Source organism: Eucyclogobius newberryi, unplaced genomic scaffold (genome assembly GCF_026437365.1).
Source record: "Eucyclogobius newberryi isolate DKJ021-1_F unplaced genomic scaffold, fEucNew1.0.hap1 SCAF_2, whole genome shotgun sequence".
NCBI classification, from domain to species: domain Eukaryota; kingdom Metazoa; phylum Chordata; class Actinopteri; order Gobiiformes; family Gobiidae; genus Eucyclogobius; species Eucyclogobius newberryi.
This window is the reverse complement of record NW_027315834.1, coordinates 44,268,862-44,277,370: the sequence shown is the minus strand read 5'-3', so window position 1 is coordinate 44,277,370 and position 8,509 is coordinate 44,268,862. Positions and strand designations below refer to the sequence as shown.

The window sequence follows — 8,509 nt, the reverse complement described above, 5'->3', positions numbered from 1 at the left end:
GATGGATGGATAACCTAATTTGAGTCAGGGGCCTTTTTCGGTTGAAATGGTAGCTTTCTATCCAATCTTCAATTATTGGGGCCCCAAGTAAAAGTATCATTTAACTTCTTATAAAATTCTCCATGCAACCGTTTACAACAATATACAATCCCATGTCTATGTTGTATAAATAAATCAGTCATTTCGAGCACACATTGCAGTACTTTACCTGGTGCAAATGCTTTAGCTGAGTCAGAACAATTGCCCGTTTTTAAGAGCCAGCCGCTAAAATAGACAACATTGGTCTGTGTTAAATCTCCAGGAGGCCTTTGGGAGTTTGGCCAGTGTTTTACCAAGCCGTGACTTTATCACAGTGGAGCAGAGAAGGTTGTGTCCTTGACGTGCAGCAGCACAGCTCGTCCTCACAAACAAACGCACTGGGGCCACAGAGAGGGACAGACTTACAGGACGTGGAGGATTAGATTGTCACTGTGGTGTCACATTGTCACTGGACTCCAATGACCAGCCGAGCACACAGATCCCCTGACACGCTCTAAAGACGGACACACAGCCAGTTTGATGATTGAAAAGGGAATCCGTGTTCATGTGTCGGCTTTTGTGTTTGAATATTTACTAATGGGCTTCCTTTTTACCAAGAAAGTTGCACAGTTTTTGGTCAGCAAATAGTGCCAAAATGGAGCAACGCCAAATCTATGCAGTGTTTCTTGGCTTCTTCCAGCGTGTTTGTTACAATTTGTACTGTTTTAAACATGTACAGTGCTGTGTAAAAGTCTAACTTTCAGGTAAATGCAAAATATTTCAATCGCAGGAGAAAATACCTGGTACTATTTAAGAAACACTGTTTCTTAAACTGCATTTACCGTTGTTCCTTGACCCATTTTTACGTGCAATTTCAGCTTGTATTGAATCTTTCAGACATTTGCACAGCACTGTATGACGTGCCAACCAAATGGATCAGGCCCATCATAAACCCACATCATTACAGGTCTTTGGGGGGCTGCTATTTTGTGATTCATGTTTCTTTGTTCTAGACTGAACCAATGATGCAGTTCATGACACCGGCCTTACTGTGGGTCAGACCTCTGCTTATTTCAGTGTTCCTTCTGCCCTTTCTCTCTCTGTGTTAATTTGACATGCATGTAGATCAAAGAGCTACACTTTTGTCCTCATATTTGTTTCTTTTATAGTTACAGCACTGGAATACTTCAAAGTGTGCTCCTTTGTTTTTTTTAAACTTTTACTTTTACTCCAATACTTGACAAGTGGATTTGTTCTGACAAATATTTCAAGCTGTGAAATGCACAAAATTGGGAGGATTTCCTCCAAAAGGAAAATAAAAACATGTGTTCATTGACCATAAATACCATGAACCCTGAAGTTGTAGTGCATTTATTTAATTCCTGCTGTGAAATGTATGTGTACGCTATAACAGTGAAATGTATTCCTTCAACATCACATCAACGTGGGGTAAATTATGAAAACAATATTTGTCTCTCAGGGTATTATGATTACATTATCAGGATATGTACAGCTCATGTGTGGACTGATCAGTTTAAATAGGAGCGTATTTAAATGTTATAATGGTGTTCTCTCATCGTTAGCTTACTCAATGATTCATGGTTAATTCTTCTGTCCCGTATTCAAGGCTTGAGTGCTCAGAAAATTTCAGATTTCATCCATCCCCTATCCCCCTTTCTTGTTTAGGCTCTGAACCATACACATAAAGATGAGTTAAATTCTCCTTCGAAGAGGCGGAGCCTATCAGCTCTGTACTTTTGAACAGGAAGTTGATTGTTCCACATGAACATTACAATTTACAATTAACTCATTGTAAAATTATGATTTAAAACAAAATACCAGAAAAAGTATAATAGGGTCTTTGTGACATTGAAGCTTTCAGTCATTCCCAGTCATTTAGATAAGGAGTATAAAATAAGCCCTGTCTTAAGTGTCACCCTCAGGCAGAACATGCACCGCTGAGCACATGACACACTGAATGTAACACAGAGGAAGTGGACGTTACTTATAGGAGCTGCTTTTGAAAGCCACAAAAGAAGCCAAAGGAAGCCTTGTGACTGATGCAATAACTAACCTTAGGAAACACATTTATTGTCACTAGAATAGACCAAAAGAAAATGTGCAACATTAAAACCATAATAAATGATAAACAATAAGGACTCTTCAATAGATCAAAACAAGAAAGAATGTATACAATGAGTCTATTTAGTAGAAGACTTGATGCAAACGGCTGCACAGATGCACAACATATTGTTGGAGCCTGCTGCTTATATATAGCCTCTGTCTATGATTCTATCCTGGTCACATTCTTGTCTCACATTCTCGCTGCTATATTTAAAGTACATGCTATTCATATGTGCATCCACCTGTCCCAATAATCACCTTAAGACTGTATTTCCAGCACCGGGCATTACCACTGAAGCTGGTTTGGGCCATTGTTACATGGTTTGCCTTTATGATGAGAGCATTACTGTTGTGATTGCGAGGGCTATTCTGAGTGCACGAGCATGACCTCTGTGCAACAGTCTGCACGGATTACTCCATGTCACTCCAGCTGCACCTAGAATTGTGTTGGAAATTAGAACGGTATTAAAAGCTACAGTTTCTACACAGTAAATTAAAGTGGGTTAGCAACAAAACCAATAAATCTAGAAATATCAACTGGAGCGCAGTATAACCTGTACATCACCAACTACGCAGGAAGTGTAATTATAAACATCACTAAAATGGTCAAACTGGGCAAGAGTAAAGTCTAACATGTTGTAAAATGTATAAATGAGTGGAACATCTTAACTTAGTTTGGGTTGACAAGTGCTCAATCACACTGCCTCTCCAAAACAAAACTAATTACAGTAGGTTCGAGCCTCCTACTGGATAAATACTGCAACACAGTATTTTAACCGGACTTATGCAGTGAGTGGCATCTCATTTCTGAAACAACCGTGTGGAAAGACGAATCCCGTGGTCATGGAAAAGATGTACCGTGTGTTTGAGAAGGGTCAAATCATTGGCATCAAGCAGAGAAAACATGAAACTAATGTACTACAGACCTGAACCTCAGTGAGAGTGTTTGAGCTGGAGAAGGCTTTGTGCAGTGTCACTCTGTCACAAACAAGACAAGATCAACTGGTGAAAAACAATGCAACACTGAAGGGAAATAAATCTTGTAATGTCGCAGAATCTTATTGAAACTATGCCACAGCGAATGTGTGCTGTTATCAAAGCTAAAGCCACTGTATTTTGACTATTGTGAGCATTTACAGTGGGTTTACAGCAGGGGTGTCCAAAGGTTTTTCACTGAGAGCCGCATTTTTGAAATCTATACGGAGCAAAGGGCCACGAACAACCCGGCAATGTCGAAATGTGTCGAATGACAACGTGAATTATTCAAAGTTTTGCATTTGGCATTGTTTAGATGAGCCTCCACACCTTTAATAATACATCGGAACATTAACATTAGGTTGGTATAATATCCAAATGCTTGATTTTTTCCAATCCTACATTTAAAAATACTACTTTTTTTGTTTGGACCAACTTAGCAGGAAGCAACAAAAATTGGTTTGAGGGCCACATTTGGCCCCCGGGCCGTAGTTTGGACATGCCTGGTTTACAGTGGTCTTCTGAATGTATTGACCTGTGTTCTTTCGACAAAAAGATCTCGAGTTAAAAAGTATAATAACATAAAAACACAAACATGCCATCGGCTCATCAAATCAAATCAAATCAAATCAATTTATTTTTGTAAGGCCCAAAATCACAACAACAGTTGCCTCTGAGGGCCACAGAGAAGTCATCATTGTCATCCTCCTCATTGATGTCTACAAACTGTCTTAAATACAGTATATTATTAAATCTTATAACGTTATATAAGGAGAGAGGTGCTGCATGCTAAAGAAAACAGAAGTGCATAGGTTTTGTGGAAAAGGTCCTTATGTGGTGGGTAAAGCATTTGGCAGTTTGCCTCAACATCATCGATGGAAGTGGACCGTCCTGACCAGTTATTTCTCACTACTTTGCAAAAAGTGACACGTTTCAGCATTTGCCACGGGCCCTCTAAACCACAGAGACTATTGTGTTCAGTCTTTCAGTATGAATAATAATCACTTATTGTTGTGATGTATACAAAAGAGGCATTGCAACATGAGAATGAATAATGGTTGTGGGGACGACCTGGATGAGCAGCACAAACACATGTACTCGAGTCCATTTCAGACACACTAGTCACATATTTATAGGTTTATTTATTTGATGAGGTTTGGACCGTTTAGGGAACGGGGAAAGGATTTGTGCTGTAGCTTTTTTTGCTGAAAACTGGATACAAAACTCAAGAGTCAGAGCACCAAAGCCCACGAATGTGTCAAGAGTTCAAACCACATCAGGACGAGAAATGTCTGAAGAAAAACAGAGGCACGAAACCCTGTGGAACTAATACATCCAGATGCCCTGGAGCGGGCGACATAAAGCACATAAAGCACATAAAGCACATAAAGCACATAAAGCACATAAAGCACATAAAGCACATAAAGCACATAAAGCACATAAAGCACATAAAGCACATAAAGCACATAAAGCACATAAAGCACATAAAGCACATAAAGCACGGCTAATGACTAATGTGTTTAATGGAAAGAGAGTCTGAGGACTACGAAAAGTCTGAGGAATAAAGTCTGGCGGTAATGCAACAATTGGATGCCAACCGCCATAAAACAACAGCAACAACAACAACAACAACAACAACACATGATGTGATTAGAAAAGACATGATGTGTGAGTCACTGTGTTTGTGATGTATATGTGATGTTTATGTTGTGTGATGTTTGAATATGTGATGTTTATGTTGTGTGATGTTTGTATATGTGATGTTTATGTTGTGTGATGTTTATGTTGTGTGATGTTTGAATATGTGATGTTTATGTTGTGTGATGTTTATGTTGTGTGATGTTTGTGTGATGTTTATGTTGTGTGATGTTTGAATATGTGATGTTTATGTTGTGCGATGTTTGAATATGTGATGTTTATGTTGTGTGATGTTTATGTTGTGTGGTGTTTATGTTGTGTGATGTTTGTGTGATGTTTATGTTGTGTGATGTTTATGTTGTGTGATGTTTATGTTGTGTGATGTTTATGTTGTGTGATGTTTGTGTGATGTTTATGTTGTGTGATGTTTATGTTGTGTGATGTTTGAATATGTGATGTTTATGTTGTGTGATGTATATGTGATGTTTATGTTGTGTGATGTTTATGTGATGTTTATGTTGTGTGATGTTTATGTTGTGTGATGTTTATGTTGTGTGATGTTTATGTTGTGTGATGTTTGTATGTGATGTTTATGTTGTGTGATGTTTATGTTGTGTGATGTTTGTGTGATGTTTATGTTGTGTGATGTTTGAATATGTGATGTTTATGTTGTGTGATGTTTATGTGATGTTTATGTTGTGTGATGTTTATGTTGTGTGATGTTTATGTTGTGTGATGTTTATGTTGTGTGATGTTTGTATGTGATGTTTATGTTGTGTGATGTTTATGTTGTGTGATGTTTGTGTGATGTTTATGTTGTGTGATGTTTGAATATGTGATGTTTATGTTGTGTGATGTTTGTATATGTGATGTTTATGTTGTGTGATGTTTATGTTGTGTGATGTTTATGTTGTGCGATGTTTGAATATGTGATGTTTATGTTGTGTGATGTTTATGTTGTGTGGTGTTTATGTTGTGTGATGTTTGTGTGATGTTTATGTTGTGTGATGTTTATGTTGTGTGATGTTTATGTTGTGTGATGTTTATGTTGTGTGATGTTTGTGTGATGTTTATGTTGTGTGATGTTTATGTTGTGTGATGTTTGAATATGTGATGTTTATGTTGTGTGATGTATATGTGATGTTTATGTTGTGTGATGTTTATGTGATGTTTATGTTGTGTGATGTTTATGTTGTGTGATGTTTATGTTGTGTGATGTTTATGTTGTGTGATGTTTGTATGTGATGTTTATGTTGTGTGATGTTTATGTTGTGTGATGTTTGTGTGATGTTTATGTTGTGTGATGTTTGAATATGTGATGTTTATGTTGTGTGATGTTTATGTGATGTTTATGTTGTGTGATGTTTATGTTGTGTGATGTTTATGTTGTGTGATGTTTATGTTGTGTGATGTTTGTATGTGATGTTTATGTTGTGTGATGTTTATGTTGTGTGATGTTTGTGTGATGTTTATGTTGTGTGATGTTTGAATATGTGATGTTTATGTTGTGTGATGTTTGTATATGTGATGTTTATGTTGTGTGATGTTTATGTTGTGTGATGTTTGAATATGTGATGTTTATGTTGTGCGATGTTTGAATATGTGATGTTTATGTTGTGTGATGTTTATGTTGTGTGGTGTTTATGTTGTGTGATGTTTGTGTGATGTTTATGTTGTGTGATGTTTATGTTGTGTGATGTTTGTGTGATGTTTATGTTGTGTGATGTTTATGTTGTGTGATGTTTATGTTGTGTGATGTTTGTGTGATGTTTATGTTGTGTGATGTTTGTGTGATGTTTATGTTGTGTGATGTTTGTGTGATGTTTATGTTGTGTGATGTTTATGTTGTGTGATGTTTGTATATGTGATGTTTATGTTGTGCGATGTTTGAATATGTGATGTTTATGTTGTGTGATGTTTGTATATGTGATGTTTATGTTGTGTGATGTTTGTATGTTATGTTTATGTTGTGCGATGTTTGTTATCTATGTGTGTTGCGTGATGTTTGTGTTGTGCTGGGTGAAGCCCAAAGCCTTGGCATGGCACAAGTGATGAAGCTGCACATCCACATTTAAATCCTGTAGGTTAAGACTTTAATCCATTTAGAATCCAAAGTGTTAAATAATTGCAGGTTTGGCAGCAGTCAAGTTTTCTCTTAACTTGCGTTATGTTTATGTTGTGTGATGTTTATGTTGTGTGATGTTTGTAGATGTGATGTTTATGTTGTGTGATGTTTGTAGATGTGATGTTTGTATACGTGATGTTTATGTTGTGTGATGTGTTGTGTGTTGTTTGTATATGTGATGTTTATGTTGTGTGATGTGTTGCGCGATGTTTGTATATGTGATGTTTATGTTGTGTGATGTTTGTGTTGTGTGATGTTTATGTTGTGTGATGTTTGTAGATGTGATGTTTGTATATGTGATGTTTATGTTGTGTGATGTTTGTAGATGTGATGTTTGTATATGTGATGTTTATGTTGTGTGATGTTTGTATATGTAATGTTTATGTTGTGTGATGATTGTGTGACGTTTATGTTGTGCGATGTTTGTATATGTGATGTTTATGTTGTGTGATGTTTGTATATGTGATGTTTATGTTGTGTGATGTTTGTAGATGTGATGTTTATGTTGTGTGATGTTTGTAGATGTGATGTTTATGTTGTGTGATGTTTGTATATGTGATGTTTATGTTGTGTGATGTTTGTAGATGTGATGTTTATGTTGTGTGATGTTTGTAGATGTGATGTTTGTATATGTGATGTTTATGTTGTGTGATGTTTGTAGATGTGATGTTTATGTTGTGTGATGTTTGTATATGTGATGTTTATGTTGTGTGATGTTTGTATATGTGATGTTTATGTAGTGTGATGTTTATGTTGTGTGATGTTTGTATATGTGATGTTTATGTTGTGTGATGTGTTGCGCGATGTTTGTATACGTGATGTTTATGTTGTGTGACGATTGTGTGACGTTTATGTTGTGCGATGTTTGTATATGTGATGTTTATGTTGTGTGATGTTTGTAGATGTGATGTTTGTATATGTGATGTTTATGTTGTGTGATGTTTGTATATGTGATGTTTATGTTGTGTGATGTGTTGCGCGATGTTTGTATACGTGATGTTTATGTTGTGTGACGATTGTGTGACGTTTATGTTGTGCGATGTTTGTATATGTGATGTTTATGTTGTGTGATGTTTATGTTGTGTGATGTTTGTATGTGATGTTTATGTTGTGTGATGTTTGTATATGTGATGTTTATGTTGTGTGATGTTTGTATATGTGATGTTTATGTTGTGTGATGTTTATGTTGTGTGATGTTTGTATATGTGATGTTTATGTTGTGTGATGTTTGTAGATGTGATGTTTATGTTGTGTGATGTTTGTAGATGTGATGTTTATGTTGTGTGATGTTTGTATATGTGATGTTTATGTTGTGTGATGTTTGTATATGTGATGTTTATGTTGTGTGATGTTTATGTTGTGTGATGTTTGTATATGTGATGTTTATGTTGTGTGATGTGTTGCGCGATGTTTGTATACGTGATGTTTATGTTGTGTGACGATTGTGTGACGTTTATGTTGTGCGATGTTTGTATATGTGATGTTTATGTTGTGTGATGTTTGTATATGTGATGTTTATGTTGTGTGATGTTTGTATATAAGATAAGATATGTGATGTTTATGTTGTGTGACGTTTGTATATGTGATGTTTATGTTGTGTGATGTTTGTAGATGTGATGTTTGTATATG

The 8,509-nt window shown here is 36.2% G+C and overlaps 1 protein-coding gene across 2 annotated transcripts in view; it reads left to right on the top strand.

Annotated features, from left to right (window-relative positions):
* fam78ab (family with sequence similarity 78 member Ab) overlaps positions 1 to 1,377 on the top strand; it is an 8,518-nt gene extending 7,141 nt beyond the window's left edge. For both annotated transcript variants that reach the window (XM_072453169.1, XM_072453168.1), the window contains one exon: positions 1 to 1,377. This exon is cut by the window's left edge and continues 3,011 nt beyond it. The gene's annotated coding sequence lies outside the window, so the exon portion shown is untranslated.
* The last annotated feature ends 7,132 nt before the right edge of the window (positions 1,378 to 8,509 follow it).